Source organism: Rhynchophorus ferrugineus, unplaced genomic scaffold (genome assembly GCF_030347505.1).
Source record: "Rhynchophorus ferrugineus isolate W39M unplaced genomic scaffold, kcgeb_rfMv2 rfM4, whole genome shotgun sequence".
NCBI classification, from domain to species: Eukaryota; Metazoa; Arthropoda; class Insecta; order Coleoptera; family Curculionidae; genus Rhynchophorus; species Rhynchophorus ferrugineus.
Window position 1 is genome coordinate 34,056,058 of NW_027472583.1, and position 19,096 is coordinate 34,075,153.

At 33.8% G+C, this 19,096-nt stretch overlaps 1 protein-coding gene across 4 annotated transcripts in view; it reads right to left on the reverse strand.

Annotated features, from left to right (window-relative positions):
* Positions 1 to 19,096, reverse strand: part of Hr39 (Nuclear hormone receptor FTZ-F1 beta) — a 59,363-nt gene that overhangs the window by 17,224 nt on the left and 23,043 nt on the right. For all 4 annotated transcript variants that reach the window (XM_076401976.1, XM_076401978.1, XM_076401977.1 and 1 more), the window contains exon 2: positions 15,376 to 15,450. The gene's annotated coding sequence lies outside the window, so the exon portion shown is untranslated. The remainder of the gene's footprint in view (positions 1 to 15,375; positions 15,451 to 19,096) is intronic.

Consider the following 19,096-nt stretch of genomic DNA (forward strand, 5'->3'; position numbering starts at 1 on the left):
AAGCGTCTATTATAACATGCCAATTATATTCCAGGAGAACAAGATTTTCATACATCATAAAATAGTGGCAATTAAATCAACTCTTAGTGATTGATGAAATTAGTGATGAATTACAATGTGATATATAAAAATACAGAACATGCGTGAATGAATTATTTATCGAAGATCGAAATAAAATATAAGAATCTGCAGCACTTAATGAAGGTATTCTAGCTGCTTAATTTATTAAATGTTGTAGCGATCGCTACTACCCTTTAGGCCACCACAAATACACCCATGCTGAATTCAAAGGTTCGCAACGCTAGAGGATTACTACTATGGGTACACGACGACGTCTCTATCTCTTTCCTCTTTATTATTTCATTTCCTTAACACTTCCGTATAACCCTGACCTAACCTATTATACTGTCTATTATCCCATCGACCATATGTGTCTGTTTAAATCGAAATAAACAAGTATTTCTTCAACTCGTGTTTTCTGTTCCCGTGCAATAGTAATGAGTGTTCGGATAAACAAACAAGTCAATACAAATAAGCAACAAACGAACACTCCTACAACGTCTTTTGATCAGTGAAGATGTGAAGAATTAGAACAACGTAAATTTGAAGAAACTTACTACCGAAGCCATACATATTTTTAGAAACTTATGGCGATGGGCTTTAGATTCGTGACTAATGGATGATAATTTTGATAACAACGACAAAGAATTGACATGAAACCAATCAATTTTAAAAGCCTATAGGAGCAAAAAGTTCGAAGATATTGAATTGATTATTGGACGGAATCCCAGCTGAAACTCCCCAAGACTTTCAGACAGCCTGGCAGTTGATAAATTAAGAGTTTCCAGACGTTTACGTGCTATAGCAAAGATTCGAAAGGTGAAAAAATGGCGACCACACGAATTTATTGAAAATCTCATTTCGAACCCATTCAAAGATCGCGATTTCATTACTTGCTAAAGAAAAAAGCATTTCTGATTCGTTTTATTTGACTGCTTTATCCGAAATGAATACGTTAATAAAAGTTGAAAAGCGCCTATTTACAAAGCCGAACATGACATCCTAATGGTGAGTACAGACATGAACGAAGCGAACGTTCGGGGTCTGCGCGAGACCATGCGCGAAGATGCATGCTATGGTTTCGGCCGATCGATTCGTGGAGCGTTCGGTTCCTCTCGGAAAGTTTCGGTCTCCAAAAATCATTTTACGTTTTTTGTCGTTTGGTTTTTAGAAACCCGTATTCTTTTGTTTATAACCCAGCTTTTCACAATGGCATGTCAAAATAAAATATTTTTCATCATTTATCATTTTTCAACAGTACGTGTAGTGTTCATTTTCTAAAAAGCAATGTTTATTGCTAAAATAATATGTACTGTCTAAGCGTTTTTAAAAGAGTATGAAATTATTCTCCCGATATTATCCCCTAATGCTCCAATTGACCAATTGAATATGTTGAAAGTTGAAATAACTAATTGAATTATGTACAGGTGTAATTTTAGATTAGACTCAAAGTCAAGCAACTGTACTGGTTAGCCGGAAGATACTCTCAACTTGACCTAAAATCAAAGAGATTAGTTTATCAGTCTATCTAAAGCCTATTTGGACCTATGAGATTCAATTAGTGGGTTATACTAAAACATTAAACCGACCAGTAATTCATTGCAACCCAAAACACAGTTCTACGATTAATTACCAGTGCTTATCGCTACGTAACCAACAAAGAGCTGCTCCATAGCCTCGGAATCAAATGGATACACGAAGTGATCCAAGATTTCGCCCTAAATCACAGCAACGTGGAAGCAATACACCTACTGGACAAATTATAACATATAGTGTATAAAAGTATTTTTAAGTTTAACTTAAGTATATTAGTTTTATTCTAATTTGGGAAATACATATTGATGTATTAATTCCGCACACGCCTTGCTTGTATATTAATACAAGTACAACAGAATAGTAGTAATAAATTAATTTGCAAATTATGATTGTACTAAGCATATCGAATGTAAGATATAATTAATATAAAAAAACCGCAATCGCGCATTATATGAAAAGTTTAATATAGTATTGATTTTTGTTTGTTTTGATAAACTAACACCTGACATACACAGTTAGAAAGAAATATGAAGGGATTCTATATATTATTTTCATTTGACGTTGGTTTTTCAAAATGACACCAATTAGACGTACCAACTTAGGTTGCAAAAATATAGAACTAAATCAAACTGACCGGCAACTCGAAGTGCGAAATGAAGTTGAACGGAATCGATGGTGTATAGAAATGTATAACGTAGAAATGTTGTTATAACCTCCAGAGTCATTACATTCATGGGTTTTCGGAAATTGCTTTTTATATATAAGTCTATATATAAAAAGGTCTTAACTGGTCTCTTATTATTAGAATAGCAGCGTTAAAAAGTCTACGTTTGTCTATGCCTCCAAAAACTTTTTCTCTGCCATCATGCATTGATCAATTTGCGATCAATTTGCTTTGCTGCAACACTTCAATTATCGATTCCTCGAAATATTGCAAATTAGAGCTTGCATGTTCAACAGCAGACTGAGTGCCGAATGAGCTGTTCGGCCGCCCCCCAACAACGTAGCTCCTGATGAAGCAACTATAAGTGCAACGTTTTTCCAGTTACATCCGGAGCATCATCGCCAGTTTCACCATTTCATAGGCATATTTTTATTGTTGACTTAAATGGGACATGGTTCTTTGAACGGTTTCTCTCAATGCCTCTGAATAGTATTGGGTTTCACATCTCAGCACTTGATCAAATAACACATGAGCTGAAAAGTCCCGGATCTAACACATAGATGGCACTAGTTTTATTGCATTCACTGCTTTTTCAGTTAGTACTAGCCTTCAAAAGAAAGCTGTTAAAATTTTATGATATTCTACTCATAAGTTTGTGAGTTATTGTGCTAAGAGTGACATTACTTTTGTCATTTTCGAAACAATGGATCAAAAACAATTTCGTGTTTTAATTTTACACTGCTTCTTGATGGGAAAAAATACCGCTCAAGTAAAGCAATGGCTTGAAAAGTATTAGGACTCCGCTCCATAGAAGCAACAATAAAATTTTGGTTTGCTGAATTCAAGCATGATTGTAGACACAGATGATGCAAAAGGTAGTGGACGTCCCAATGAAGCGGCAACACCAGAAAACATCAAAAAATCTACAAAATCGTTTTGAATGATCGAAAAGTGAAGTGGCGTGAGTTAACTAACATCGTAAAGATATCAAAAGAATGCGTTGGTTTTATATTGTATGAGCATTTGACTATGAAAAAGCTCTGTTCAATGTGGGTGTCGCGTTTGCTCACTGTTGACCAACAACAAGAACGTGTTGATGATTCTGAGCAGTGTTTAGTTATTGTTTAAACGTAATAAACCCGAATATTTGCGTCGATATGTGACAATGGATAAAACGTGGATCTATCACTTCACTCCGGAATCAAAACGATCGTCATCTGAGTGGAGTATATTTCAACTAATCTAGTGGCAACCAGTGAACCTAGTCCAAAGCGTCCGAAAGCACAAGAATCGGCTGAAAATCCCTTGTTGACAAGGGAAATGCCATCAACAGTGATATTTTATAGCGTTATTGGAGCGTTTGAAGGTAGAAATTGCAAAGAAACGGCCGCATATGGCAAAGAAAAAGCGGCGCTGGAATGATTGTGTGGCTTGATGGAGATTACGTTGATGACAAATAAAGCCAATTTTGAACAAAAAAAAAACGCGTTTCCTTTATTAACCCGGGACCTTTCAGGCCATGTGTCAAAGCCAAAGCTTCAGAACGAGTAAGGCCCATCGATAGTGGTAGCGTGGTTTGATGGATTTGTTGATTATGACTATGATGTTTTGGTCTCATACAGTTGTGTTAACAAAAGTTCTAAGGTACCAGTAAGAGCTCCCTGAGAACAGTTGAAGTACGATGAATGTTTGTGTTACCCACAACGTATTAACAAGCAATTTAAAAATAAGCTAAATCAACAGATGGCTACTGAAAAGCAATCAGCTGTTGTAGTACATATATACGACGTACACTGTATTCAATGAAGTTTTCCTTCAACTAATATGACCGGTAATTTGTCCTGCTACTTGATGTCAATGAAATGGAACAAATTCCAAACTGATTCGGTGAAGAAATCGACGGTTTAGCGTTGTTGGTTCAAGGCATTTGTTGTGTAGGGCTCGAGGACCGGCCTACGTATTCGAGAAAACAAATTGTGTATGAACGGAGAGACGAGGTCAACGCGCGTCTGGGTGGTCCGTAAACAATGGTGGTCGCTGGTTAGGTAACGATGGTCCAGCTGCCAGTAACCAGTTCGGTTTTCCATTAGTTTTTTTTACATTTTCCTGCGTTGGCCTTCGGAATTCCGATTCGCAGCAGTGCGATCGCACTATGGAAATCGCGTAATTTTTCTAAGCAATCATTTAGTGACGACCTCATGCATATATAATCGTTGGATAATTCTGATAAAGTTATTTAAACGTCGGAAATTTCGATTCGTTGAAGACAAATAGGAAAATATTCAACTCTAAATGTGTGTTTCGTTTTTTGCTATAGCATATAAATCTTGTGTCTTGTTGTCTTTAAAATCCATGAATCTAACATATATATATATTTTTTTTTCCTTATAATATATAATTACCTTCAAGCCTGATATACTGATTATAGCGACCTTCCAATTTTCGATACCATTTTTGTAGTACGATTTGTCGTTTGCTTCAAAATAAGGAAGCAATTCGAAACCCAATTCATGGACTTTTGTCATCGTTTTCACTGACTTGTGACACGGTGTATTGTCTTGGTAAAGCAGCACTTTCTTTTTCTTCAAACGCGACCGTTTTTCGGCGATTTCGTCCTTCAAACGGTCCAATAACGCTATGTAATAGTCGCTGTTGATGGTCCTTCCCTTTTCAAGGTCAATGAAAATTATTCGCCATAACCTTGCCAGTCGACTATTGCGTTTTCCCAAGCTTTGGAGCGGGATCATTGTGTGCAGTCCACTCGGATGACTGTTGATTGGACACACATATCGATGCAAAAACTCGGGCTTATTACGCTTGATCATCTATAAACACTGCTTTGATTCATCAACTCGTCGTTGATTTTAGTCAAAAATGAGCTCGCGCGGTACCCACTTTGCACAGAGCTCTCTCATACCCAAATATTCGTGAATGATATGATGTACACGTTCAGTTGATATTTTTAGAGTGTCTGCTATTTCATTCAATTTCAATTTAGGGTCATTCAAATAATTTTATGAATTTTTTAATGTTTTCGTCGGTAACAACCTCTTTTGGGCGTCCGCTGCGTTCACCGTCTTCGATGCTCATTTCACCCCGTCTAAACTTAGGTCACTTCCTGTGTCCGAAACCTCAGCATCAAGCCAAGTTTTTGCTTCAACTGTATTTTTTCTCATCAGAAAGCAATATTTTATCAACACGCGAAATTCTTTGTTATCCATTTTTTTCACAATAACAAAAGTTGCTTCATTCAAAATGCTATAATTCACAAACTAATGATCCGACAGCTGTCAAATTTACACAGACATCTTTTGACGGTTAGCACTCTAAAAAACATATGGATTTAATTCTAGTGGCGCCACCTATGTGTCAGACCGGGGAACTTTCAATTGATCTGTTATCTAAGAGGACCTATCGACCCAATTTTAGTATCTGTTGTAATAATGTTTATGCATAAGCACTGCTGTTTTTCTATTAAATACACCTCACTACACTACACTACACAAGATCTGGTGTTATCCAAGAATTGCATGACTACAATAGTGGCAACAGAATTGAGTTTGTTCTCATGTTTTCTTGCAATTGTCTTGATCTTCTGAGTGACAGTCGGCATCTGAAGGCCTTGGTGTAAATAATATCCTATAGTATATCGGTGCATTCTATTTATATTCGTTTTTGCAGAACATTTATTACTGATAATTATGATTTTTCAATCAACGAGTACTCAATTTTCTTATATTTTAACTCCAGTATGTTTCTCAGGTGATTGGAAATGGTTTCTTGTATTATTTCCAAAAAGTCTACATGTTGTTCTTGCGATTTACACGGATCATCATCGAGTAACGCCTTAAAATCCTCGTCAAATTGTTTTAGTTGTCTAGAATGATGATTTGCCTTCGGTGTCTAACCATTGTTAAAACATCTAAACCAGTATTCACATGTTGAAATCGATTGAGCATAGTTGCTATAAGCTTCACGCAACATTCGATTACCTTTTTTATTTTCTTTAATACACTGTGACACTATCTCTTGCAAATCCTTTAACATTAATTTACAAGCCTAATATATAGCATATTTTAATTTGTATAGAGGCGAAAATAAAAACATATATTACTAAACAATTTTACTTTACTAAAAAATTTGCACTAGTTTTTGCCAACATCGACCCGTCTTTAATGAAAAATTATATATAAAATTTAGTTTTAAACATGATGATAACAACATTATATATTATATTAAATTTCAAGTACTTTAATATTCTAGAGAGTATGATACTATAGAGAGTATAATATTATATACAAATATATACATACAAATTATGTAATACCAGTCTTCCAATATCACTTCCTGAAGCTCCTGATAACTAAACAACATCCAACATCCAAACTTCCAATTCACCATGGAAATCAAGAATCATTTATTTCTTAGACGTTTTAGTTTGATGAGAAAAACCTACTCATACTCATACTAGTCAAATTAGAATCTTAGAGAACAAACTTCAGTAGGTAACAGGTACCAAGAAACCTGTAAGTTTGGAAAAGTGTACATAGGAGACACTGGGAGGAAAGCAATAAAAAGAGTATCAACGATGCGAGAGAAATGGACATACGAAAAACTTGGTCCAGTCAGATACTGGTTACGACATTTAGTTCAATAAACCCCACAAGGCTATTTTGTGAGAAAACATAGCAAAGGTTTTGAGACTTATAAACGCCAAAAAAAATCTCAACAAAGACAAAACCAACTCTTTCTACCACATTAGGTTTCTTAATTATTCAACGGGCCAGAAAAAAAATTAGTGTCCCTATCAGTTTATCACTCAGCCTTGAAAGGCACCTACCTAAATAAGGTAGTCTGACCAAAAGAGCTCTAGCGAAACGTTTGCTAGTTTTTAATCAATAAACTAAGCTCCGGAAGCTAGTAGTTACATTAGGCAAAACGAAACAACTCAATTAATAAAAACAAAAAAGGTTATGATAACCAGCAAGTAGTCGTGGGTAGGGATGCAGAAAAAATATCGATATTTTTGGCCGATATATTGATATTTTCTTAGCCGATATTTTTAATTGAATTAAATTTAAATTAAATTAAATATAATTTTTAATAGACCTTTAAAATTGGTACTTATTTTAAAGACCCATCAAAAACGTCAGCACTTTTTAAAATATTTAGAAAAAATATATACTATTTTAGCCTACTATTTCACTATTTTTGTTTTTTCCTAAAATTTTTTTATACTTAAATATATCGATATTTTTTTCGTTGACAATCACCCCTAGTCGTGGGGGTTAAAAGTAAAGAATCCTTCGTTTTTCACAATAACCTTTCACTAACAAGGGCCAACCTACCTAGGACAAAAAAGCCTAATGCAAAAGAAATGATTATGTGAATATTATGATTATGATTATTAATGATAAAGTGAATGTTTGAAGTTGCTAAACAAACCCAATTGTAATAGCAAATAATATAAATAAAAACAAAAACAAGTACAGATGAGATTTCCGCTTCGTCACTTGCTTGACACGAAATTTCCAAAGTTAAATAAACAAATTAAATTATCTTTGAAAAATATTTGTTATTTTTATTGCATAACTATTATAAACATATACTGATTTGTAATGTGTATTTATGACCAGTAGTAGTAGTGCATGTTACGTTAATCTTTATTTGTTTATTTACTTACTACTATTTGTAGTGAGGAATTTGAACGTTAACCGAATAAACTGGTTAATTTGATTACTTATTTGCAAGACATAATAAATAGGTTAAGATCAAGGTTCTTCCGCAAATAATAAAGGGGGAGAAAAGAAGAGAGACGGATTTTTATCAACCTGGTTGAACAGCTAGTGCCAAATGATCTTTTTCTTATATTGCTTCAATTTAGGAACATTTAGATTTGGGGGGTCGTTTTGGCCGTATTTTAACTGCCTACCGAGAATGATGAATTGCAATTGATTGATGCCTGATTCAAGATGGGCGTTCACGTTCCTCATAAACCATGAGGCATTGAATAACGGAAGCAACTCTTTTTGGATTGGAATACTTGGAGTAGTGCAAAGAAATACTGAAAGTAACCACTGAAACCTATGGTCGAAATAGAGACCAAAATATTTGACTTTCTGGAGCCAGGGGACAGTCCCACCGACGATGAAACAGGTTAAGGCTATTAGTTATTATTATAGTTTTACTCTCATAGCCTCGAATAGTCTAGTTAAGTTGGACAGTATCCGGTGGTGAAAAACACAGTATCCTCTACATAAAATCGTTTGTTCAATTGCTTCGGGCGATCTGCCATGTACAAACTGAACAAAGCCTAATAGAGGACCTTGTAGAAAACCTGCTTGAAAGGACCTTTCTTCTAAATATGAGTGAATGAGTGAGACTAGGTCATCCGGTAAACCTAGTGTGGCGACCGCCACGAAGTCACCAACAAGTATAAAGGTTGGCAACGCCGGTGGATTGGTACAATGCAGTTCCAGGCTATAAAAGACCATCACGACGACGTCTCGTTCTCTTTTCTTTTCTCCGTCCCCTTGTAATTGTAGCACTTCCACAGCGCTACCGTACTTCCTCTACCTAACCTAATATCCTGTCAATTCTCCCGTCGACCACATGTATCACTCAATATCGAAATAAACAAGTGATTATTAAACCAGTGTTTTCAGTTCTCGTGCGAATTTCTTCCAAAAACAGTAGTGAGTGTTCTGACAAATAATCGCAGCGGCAGCCACACATTTCGATCGACTGACCGACCCGACGAACATTCCTACACTAATTTTTAGCTTTGAAAATTATACCGCCCTGTCAAATTGATCGAAAACTTTGGAGGCCTCCATAAAGACGGCATCAACCTTGCGACTTTTACGAAGAGCCCGGTGGATGGTGGCTGCGACGCGAGCAGTTTGATGAAGATTGTTTTGATGAATGTTTCATACGGAAATCTTATTGATCATCGGTAATTATGTGATTTGAGCGTGCGAAGCTGTTTAAAGCTCGCAATATCACTCTTTCTGTGAGTTTGAAGAGAGAGCTGATCAAGCTGATAGGCATTTTTCTTTGGGATAATTTCCATTTTTAGAGAAATGCTTTAGTCCCAATATGGAATTTATAATATTGGCAAGCTCAGAAAGTTGCTTACTAGTGAGGTTTATCAGATGGTTTCCTATAACATTATCTGAGCTTGGGGCTTTTTTCGAAGAAAAACGTTTAATTAATTGAGAACGGCAGGTCTCTCGGTCAGACTATACTCTTTAGGAGATGTAGAAGACACACGGAGTTGTACTGGTCTTTAAAATCCCATGATTATTTAGGGTAAATGATGTGGCTCGGTGAATTGAGGTAAAACGAAATGAAACAATGGTGTTTACATTATGTGACCGTTATTTATTAGCAATATAAAAAAATGTGAAAATACAAATGATAAAACGGATGGCAGCGGTGTTACTTGGAGACAAGGCTTGAGCAGTCGATGGTGGCACGTCTAAACCAAACGAGGGTTCAGCACTGAATGACCGAAATACCCTTCAATCACATCCCAGATAAACGTCTCGGGGTTGCCGCCAGCTATTCGTTGTCGGATTCTAGTTGGCGCTGCTGGCACCCCGCCCGTGTTCAACATCTGGGATTATATTTCTGGGTATTTTGTAGACCCTTATTCCACGATGTAAAATTCGACATGCCTCAAGGTCGCTACAATTAAATTAAATTTAATTCGAAAAAGATTAAGTCGCAGTAAACCGTGTACACGGTGGGGTTTGGTAACGTTATTCTAATTATGAGTGAACAATCATACTATGTTGCCACATATTGCACAAAACCCGGATACATTCATAATTATAATGGAAAAAAATACTTGGTTTATAGAAGAAAAAATCATCAAGATAACGCACCTGCTCGCTCAGCTTAAAAATTATCGCAAAATAGGTGGATTAAAGAACGAATTGTTTCAATGCCCAGTTTATTCGACAAATTTAGCCCTCTTTTAACTGCTGGCTCAAAAAAAGTAGAAAACGAATTTCGTTGATCGAATAGGTAATACTTGCCGTAGTAGACAGGTACATGTACGATGGTAGAACTGAAAAATATCGTTAGCTATACAATGTTTGATTTATATGGAAGCTTTATTTTAATTATGACCGAACCATCCTACTACGTTGCCACATATTGCATAAAATCTGGATACATTCATAATTAGAACAGAAATAAATACACGGCCGCACTATGGCTATGCTAATTTTGCTAAAACGGATCTTCCACGTAGCAGGAAACGGTGCGAAACACCGAAACGGTACGTAAAAAAACACACAGAGCTCCTAATACGCCGGTCGCAAGGGACATGGAGCGTAGTTAAAATTCAACGTCCTTGAGAACTATTCGGCCCCATTTCTTTTTTATTTCCCTCGCATTCGGCCGGACCAAATCAATTAACGATCTCGCTCGCTCTACGCTCCGGTTTATTCGTCCGAACGGACCGGTACCGGTGAAACCACCGTCTTTCCACTTCACCGAATCCGCAACGTCGCCGTTTCGCGACAAAAGAACCACCGTATCGTATGTAAATAGCAACGGCGATCGACCGGGGGGTGGAGCGGCAAGGGTAGGAATGTCACGACCGGAAGCTGTCGTCGTTCCGACAGGGTAGTAACCACAATAAAGAAGGCCGGGGTGCGTGAGGCAGGTGAAAAAAACGGTTACGGTAAAACAGTAAACGACAAGGTCGTCGCCGCGTGCCTGTTTGAGGTTTTTCTCACAGATGGCGCCGGACGGTCCGTTCGTTTCCTTTTTCTTGAACAATGTCCTGAATTTTTTCGTGTGTTACATAATCTCTCTGTTAGAAACGATTGCATCTGATACGAAACAGTTTTTTTTGTTTCGATAAACAGCTCAATTATATCTATAGAATTTTTTCTTTCAGAAAAAAAACTTATAAAAAATTATTAGTAAATCACTCATTGTCACTCATGTTTTGTATCATAAATACTAAACTAGTATTTAAATTTAACTAGTATTTAATGCATTTTATTACTAATCTATCATACCATAGTCCATTCTAAATAAGTAAATTCACGTCATCAATATGTCGAGTGTATTGCCTATCGCAAATTGTAAATTCGCTTTAAAATCAGACAATATTTTCCTTCTTATTTGTTTCCAATTAAAAAGAGATATAATGCAGACTGATTCGAGCATGTAACCGAATCACCCTACAAAATTCGCCTGGTTGTCAAATGTCTTCAAAATTCTTCAAAATTCTTCTTCTTGTTTTTGAACTTTTTTTGTTTCATAATTTTAAATTAGAGTTTAACTATATATCAAAGCTAAAATGTTGTTTTGACGTTATACATTTAGATGACTTGAGTTTACTGTTTTATTGAATGGACTATATATACTACATAAATTTCCATGATTCGACAAAAGAAGATGCAACATGTCATGCACCAAAAATCACGTTAAGAGTAGTGGCTATTTCTGGGGAACCGTAGCCAATATTCGGTAAACTTCCGCAATTTCCATCTGATTTTGCGACGTTGCCAATTATAAACAATCAGGAGGTAGAATCCAATGAACTACCACAGCCATTTTGGATTTTTTCCCGGTATTGGTAGGAGCTCTGTTTTATAAGGTTAAGAATTTTGTTGTTTATATTTTGTTTTGTTCTAGTACTGTTCATATTTTGATTATAATTGTTAGAGATTTGATTTGAGAATATTATCAAAAAAAGCTTTTATAACACTTTTAATCCGAACAGATATTCGATCCAGGTGCGTATCCGTCCGATTTTGCACACTAGGTGTAATTATATACCAAATTCATTATATTTTAGGCATAGTTGATCCTGCGAAAGTAAAAGTGCAGAAAATATGACTCGATGTCCTTTATGTGAGTATATACCATCAACATTAAAATTGAATAAGAAACATTGAGGTTTAGCTCGCTTCTTCAGGATTCTTAAGGGCGGGGATTCCTATTTTGGTAAAAATATTACCACTTCTAAATTTGAGCGTAATCGATCAGGAATACATAAGAGTGTATCAAAGGATGAGAGGTGAGACTTAGTAAAATCAAATAAAAATATGATTGTAGCCAAACTATAAAATAAAAAGCAGATAAAATGCCAATGGATGCTTTATTGAATGAAACTCGAGCTAATTTAAGCAGTGATAATTTTAAAAGACTAGATTTATTGATTCATAAAGATTTATATAATATTCAGCAAGCAAAACAATTGAATTCCATAGGTACAATACATAAAAGTAACGTTACAAGTGTTGAAGCATGAGTAAATGAGCATGTCATAGAAGTCAGAATCTTAGTTTCTGGGTATACTACTTAAAAAAAAAATATTTTATATTAATCACTATAAATCAAGGACAATGATTAAAAGAATATAGCCATGACAGGCAAACACAGACTTAATGCATATCGATTTGAATTGCATTTTCTTGATTTTATTGAATGAATTCAGAGAGAGGTTTCCGTGCTGTTTTTACATATCGAAGATATTTGATGAGGAAACAATGAAGGTATTTTTAGTGCCGTGCAAATATTTTATTAAGTAATTTTAAAGATAAATGGATGCTTGTTTTTTATATATCGATAGATCAATTATATTTGTTACCTTACATGTTGTTTTATTTTCTCTTTTTCCTTTTAAAATTAAATATGTTTATAAAAGGTAAAATAACTTAGATATAATATATAAAATTAAAATAATAATAAACTTAGTTAAATTTGAACTTGAGCTTGGAGTGAGATTTTAGATTCATTTGCGAATTCCAGAATATATAACATAACTCTTCAAGTATACAAATAATTTACAAGAACTACAACTTTGGTTTGTTACTGTAGCGTTTATATATTGATAAATAATTAGGTATTGTATTATTTTAAAATTATTTTAAAGTGAAAGATGTTTATAAAACCTTCTTCATATAACTTTTAATATTATTGGGGACGAAAAATATACCAAAAATATTTTCACTTGTGATTCAATAGAAATATCAACTTAACTAGTGAATTCAAGATAATTTATTCTATTTATATTATATTCTTCAAATATACGTAAAATTTTCGACTGGCAACGCTGCAAAATTAAACCGCATGTCAGGATTATCCAGAACAACACTCTTGTTAAGATTATCTTGGGCATTTGCGGACAACATAACCTCAAAATATTTCTATTTTCTTTTTTTGAATTTTTCACCGAATAAGTGTAATTTGCTGACACTTTCTTTAGTTTAAAGAAATCAGTACTTCATGTGCATTAATTATTTATAGATATATATGGTAAGGATGACCATGTCATAAGTAATTTGAAAAGAACAGCAAAGACAAAAAACAGAAGGCCAAAAGTGCAAGAAGGCGCAATATTGAAAATTTAAAACAGAACGAAACCATCAGACAATATCGCTATAAACTTTAATTGATGTATTTGAGTTGAGCATCGAAAGAAAGTACCTTTTTTTAATGGAGTCGCCATGAAGTCATTTTGCCATATGACAACGTTTGGCCGAATCTGTGAAAATCTACATGGAAACATCAAAATGGAACGCTAAATCTACCCGCCGTATATTATGTCAGAGCAGACATTGTTTCTTTTAAATACTACTTATTTAGCTTAAGCACTTGTCATATCATATGAAGACACCAGATATTGGGATTCCAATAATTGCAACAATAATGGACTAATTATGGTATAGAACAAAGTACAGAAAGATGTTGAGGTGCGTCTGAGTTACTACTTCAGTCGAAGGTATAAAAACAAGAACTGACAGGTTCCATCGCAAAACACACGAACTTAACATGTTATCACGAGGACAAGCGCTAGATGCTCTGGAGACTACAGAGTAAACCGAGCAAAACTCGGAGTTGAAGTGACTCACTTGCCCATAGGTTCCAGTCAGTGCCGGATTAAGACTACTCGATGTCCTATGTTATCCTACCTACGCAAAAATAATCAAAAAATGATACTCAAAATGCTGGATTTGTGAATAATTTAACAGATATGGTCAGTGTAAGCTCCCTTGGCATCTTTCGTCATTCCAACTCGCTGATATATCTCATAATCTCGATAGTCCTTGAGAAAAATTAAGTACCAAAATACACTAAAGCTTTAAGTACCAATTTGAAAGGTTTATTGAAAATAATTAAATGGTTTTTATAATGTTCAAGAAATATATTTAATTTTTTAAAAAAATATCGAAAAATATCGGCTGAATAAAATAGCAGAAAAGCAGAAAAAATAGAAAAAGATATTGCAATAAAAAAAAATTTGTAAACGTGTTTTTTATTTTGAAGGAGGGGAAAAGTCTACATAATTTCACAAATATTTATTTTACACCTACTTTTATATTAAATGTAAGAATGGAAAATTATTAAATTAATACTACATTATGAGGATACATTATATATGATTTATATACATTATATTTAATATCTTAAAAAATAAATATTCCAGTATATATTTGTCAAATATAATAGTCAGACTAGATAATGTTTTTTTCGTGTGTTTGAAAATATTGCAAATTCAAGTTTTAACTATTATTTAAATAAAATATTTTAACAAAGTCATTTTTTTATTTCCACCTTTGGACGCTCTCATTGGGCGCAAATGTCTTAATTTTACGAGTATATTCTATAGCAAATTAAATTTTTGCTTATTGTAATTATTTATCTTTGGATGCTTTTTGATCGAATCAAGCACGATTGCAGTTTAGCTTTGAAGAGTTTCATGACTTTCAGCTCATCTCATCTATCAATAATATAAAATTTATGAATCACAATTTTCACACCAATTTAATCTATCTTATTTTACTTTTATAATAATACATTGTATTAAGATACGTAGGCTTGATGGAAACCTTTATTGCCTTTTATCACAACAGTTGATATTACGATAAATAGATGGCGGTCACTTGTTAAAATACCATTTAAAAAATATCTCCTCTAAATAAGCATTCCTTATCGCATATTTATATAATTACAATAGCTAACAGTTACTAACAACATAACAAATAGATGGAGCTGATATTCAAATAATTATATTAAAAACAAAATAAAAAATGTAGGTTAAAAATAACGTATGTTGATACTTTGTTGTAACGTCAGATACTTACTATCGTGATTCGGATTTCATTCGGTCTTGTTCCTTTGAAATTGCAAAATATATATGTCCTTGTCGGTTGTAGGAACTAGAAAATAAAAAAAGAATAATTACAATTTATTCATCCATGTAACTAGTCTAATTTATCTAATCGTTTTATGTAAATATTACGAGACAAACACCTATTCCACGAAATACCTAAGGAAACATAACCTAGAACTGTCAGGAAGACATTGCCATTAAATAAATCAACAAATGTCAATGTCAACGTTCGTAAAGACGTCAAACCTAACGTTAACCCAAATCTAGAATAAAAATCGAGTGGTTTACTGACGACGGTATTTATCCTTCAGTTTTGTGTGAGGTTAGTTCATGTTCTGTTTCAACTTTCGACGCAAACCTTGTACGAAGTACGATATTACTTAACCGGCTGTGTGGTAAGACGCATAGAAAAAAGTTGACGGTGCTCTCTACCAGTGTATAAGTAAATATTATTAAGGATAATATACTGAGTGTTTCGTAGCGCGAAATGAACGGCTTGGTAAAAGGTTGCATTTAATTGCAGCACTATGCCGTTCGAAGCATTCACCAGTTATTCAATCTATTTGGTTTTTTTTGGGCTCCATAGTCCATTCTCAGTCGCCTTTGACGGTGCCGGATAAAGGAGGGGGATGGATTGATACAGCAGGTGCTTTCTTGCTCGGTATACTGCCCTTGTAATGATTCATTACGGACGTTCTCCAACAATTCAATATATTATTGACTTAATATTATCAAAAATAATTATTATATTAAATGTTATTGTAAAAACAATATAAAGAATATTAACAAAGCTATCATGTTATATCGGTTGGTTCAAAAAGAAAAATACAATTCTATAGTTTGAAATATATCACAAATTCATTTTATTATTCAATATAGTAATAAAAAATCTGGTACAAGTAATATTCTAATTTATAAATTCCCTCGCTACCTCCTTTCATGGCCCCATGAATTTATTACCTCTTGGAATGAAGAAAATTGTTCATTTGAAACAGCAACAGTCACTATTCCCTGTGAGCAACATGTGTTTCGATTAGCGATATCTATTGGTGAAAAGACCAAGTATGAATGTAAACAACTGTTAAAACTAATCTAACTGTTAAATGTATTGGTTTTTGACATTTTTCTAGATAAAATAATAGTTTTTCATTTAATATAATCACATAATATAGTCATATAACATGAAAATTGAATTTTCCCACATTATGAGTGTGCTTTTGTTATATATATTTGAATGAAATGATGGAAAATATTGTTATATCAATTTTATAAAAATTGTAAAAACATATATTGTATCACAGTGCAATAAATTATTTTCTAAAGAGAAAAAATTATCAACGGAAATACATGTAAGTACTTAATACGTTATCTGGATAAACAGTGCAATCGGTAAATTCGCTAATATTTATATAATAGGGCAGAACGGGGTCACTTGATTAGGATTAGTAGGGTCGATTCAAGGAAAAAATAAGAATCATAAAGTTGTTCTTAAATCAGTTTTAGTTTATTTATTTGACTGCTAATTAATATAAAAAAACTTTCACATATCCTTTGTTTACTATTCTAAACTTATTTTACGATGAAAATGGCATATGGCTTATTAGATTCCACAGGTGGGGTTTGAAAAGACCCCAAATCGTAATGGGAAAATGAAACCAAACCATACCAATATAATTTTGAATTAACCGAAAAGAGCGTGTACATAACTTGGTATTAGTTCTATTCGAGATTAAATTTATGAAATGTATAAAAACAGTGAGTAACAGGAATCGAACAAAAGGATCCCAACAAGTGTCACTTGGTAAATATAAAGGAAATGTTTAATTGTGTTTTACGTAATTTACTTTTTTAGAAATAGACCTGAAAAAAAGATACACAGTAGATCAGATGGCTGAATAATATGACCACTGAGTATAACATGTTCTTCCCTATCACTGCATATTCAATCAAATTTAATTGTTATGGGATATTACAAAGAAACTTAGCGGTGCGAAAGTTGTGTTCGAGTTGGATCCCACACAGTTTGACAATCGCTCAAAACAGGCTTGTGTCGATTGGTACAAAGAAATGCTTAAGAAATTCAATCGCGGTGATTCGAAAGATGTTTATAAAATCATGACAGGTGACGAATCATGGATATATTCGTATGAGTCCGAAAGTAAGCAGCAGTCGACACAATGGGTGTTCCAACATGAATCAAATCCAACAAAAGTTGTTCGCGCACGAAGCATTTTAAAGAAAATGGTGGCCTGATTCTTCGGGAAAACTGGTCATATGGCAACAGTGCTTCTAGAGGATCGTAATCAGTAAATTCTGATTGGTACACAACCATTTGTTTGCCAGAAGTCTTCGGTGAAATAAGGAAAACAAACAAGAGACGCCTGATTGTTCTTCATCATGACAATGCAAGCTCTCACACATCGGCTCAAACAAGAGACTATTTGAGCACTCAAAACATCGAATTGATCGAATAGTGACTCGTATTAGTCCTCCAGGGAATACCATAGGTAGTATGGAAAAGAGTTAATATAATAAAATAACTCTAACCTATAAACTATTGTGGCTGTTTAATTAACTGTAGTTTATAAATCCTTCGATAATATATGCATTTAATGTGCTATAATGTTAAAATAAATTATATTTTATAACATTTTTGTTCAATTATTTTATTTACATTAGAATACTGCGGCAACATTGCGACGTTTTGACGTCATAAATTTAAATATTAATTATTTTTATTCAAAATAATAAATTAAATGACGCGAATTCACAATTTCATTGGATATACTATACGTAATTTAACATTTCAGTAGCAGTTCAGAAATGGAAGCTCTATCTATTAAATTTTTTTTTGTTAATTCATGTGGAAACCAAGGATCAAACTTCATTTGGTATCCAGTTTTATGTAAATCGTTCTAAACTTTTTTGGCGCATCTTGCGAAATGAAATATGTTGACTTACCTCAATTTTAAAATATTGAGGTATTTATACATTGACGAGTAGGAATTTTATCGACTTTCTCAATAAATGTCTACCAATTTGAGATTCTTCTTTAACATCAAAATTTCCAGAACAACCAAGCCATTTTTGACATTGGCGTTCACTTCAAATACTCATCACCGTAATTATTTCACAATTTGACTTTTTGTAATGACTTTCGAGTAAACGAAAAGCGTAACAACTTTTGACCAAGTAAATAAGTGGCGCTAACTTCATACCCAGAATATTCCTATAAACTGTTAAGTTAAGTTAAGTGTTAAGAGATATGAGACTTTAAACTCATATATTAGGGAAAAAACTTGCTTAAAAAGTTAATTTTTCCCAAACATTATATTTTTAGAATTTTTAAATTGTTTTGAAATAATTTTTAATGCTTGATAATTATTCTATATTTATTCGTTAAAAACGTGGATTAGTTTTTCACGCACCCAACAAGGGCTACAGATAATATAAGCATTATTTTATCATCATCATCATTTTCATTGTCACTCATTCCCAGCCCAAAGGATGCTCGATCACTTTACATGTTTGTTAGTGCAACAGTCTTTAAACATGGAAGGTGAGGTCCCATTCAAGACTGTTCCTTATGATTTTTAGTGTCCATCAATACAATATGTGCTGATACTGAAAATTTTGTTTAGTATGTTCTAAACATTTTGCATCGATAAAAGCAGTGCCACTTGACAAAAAAC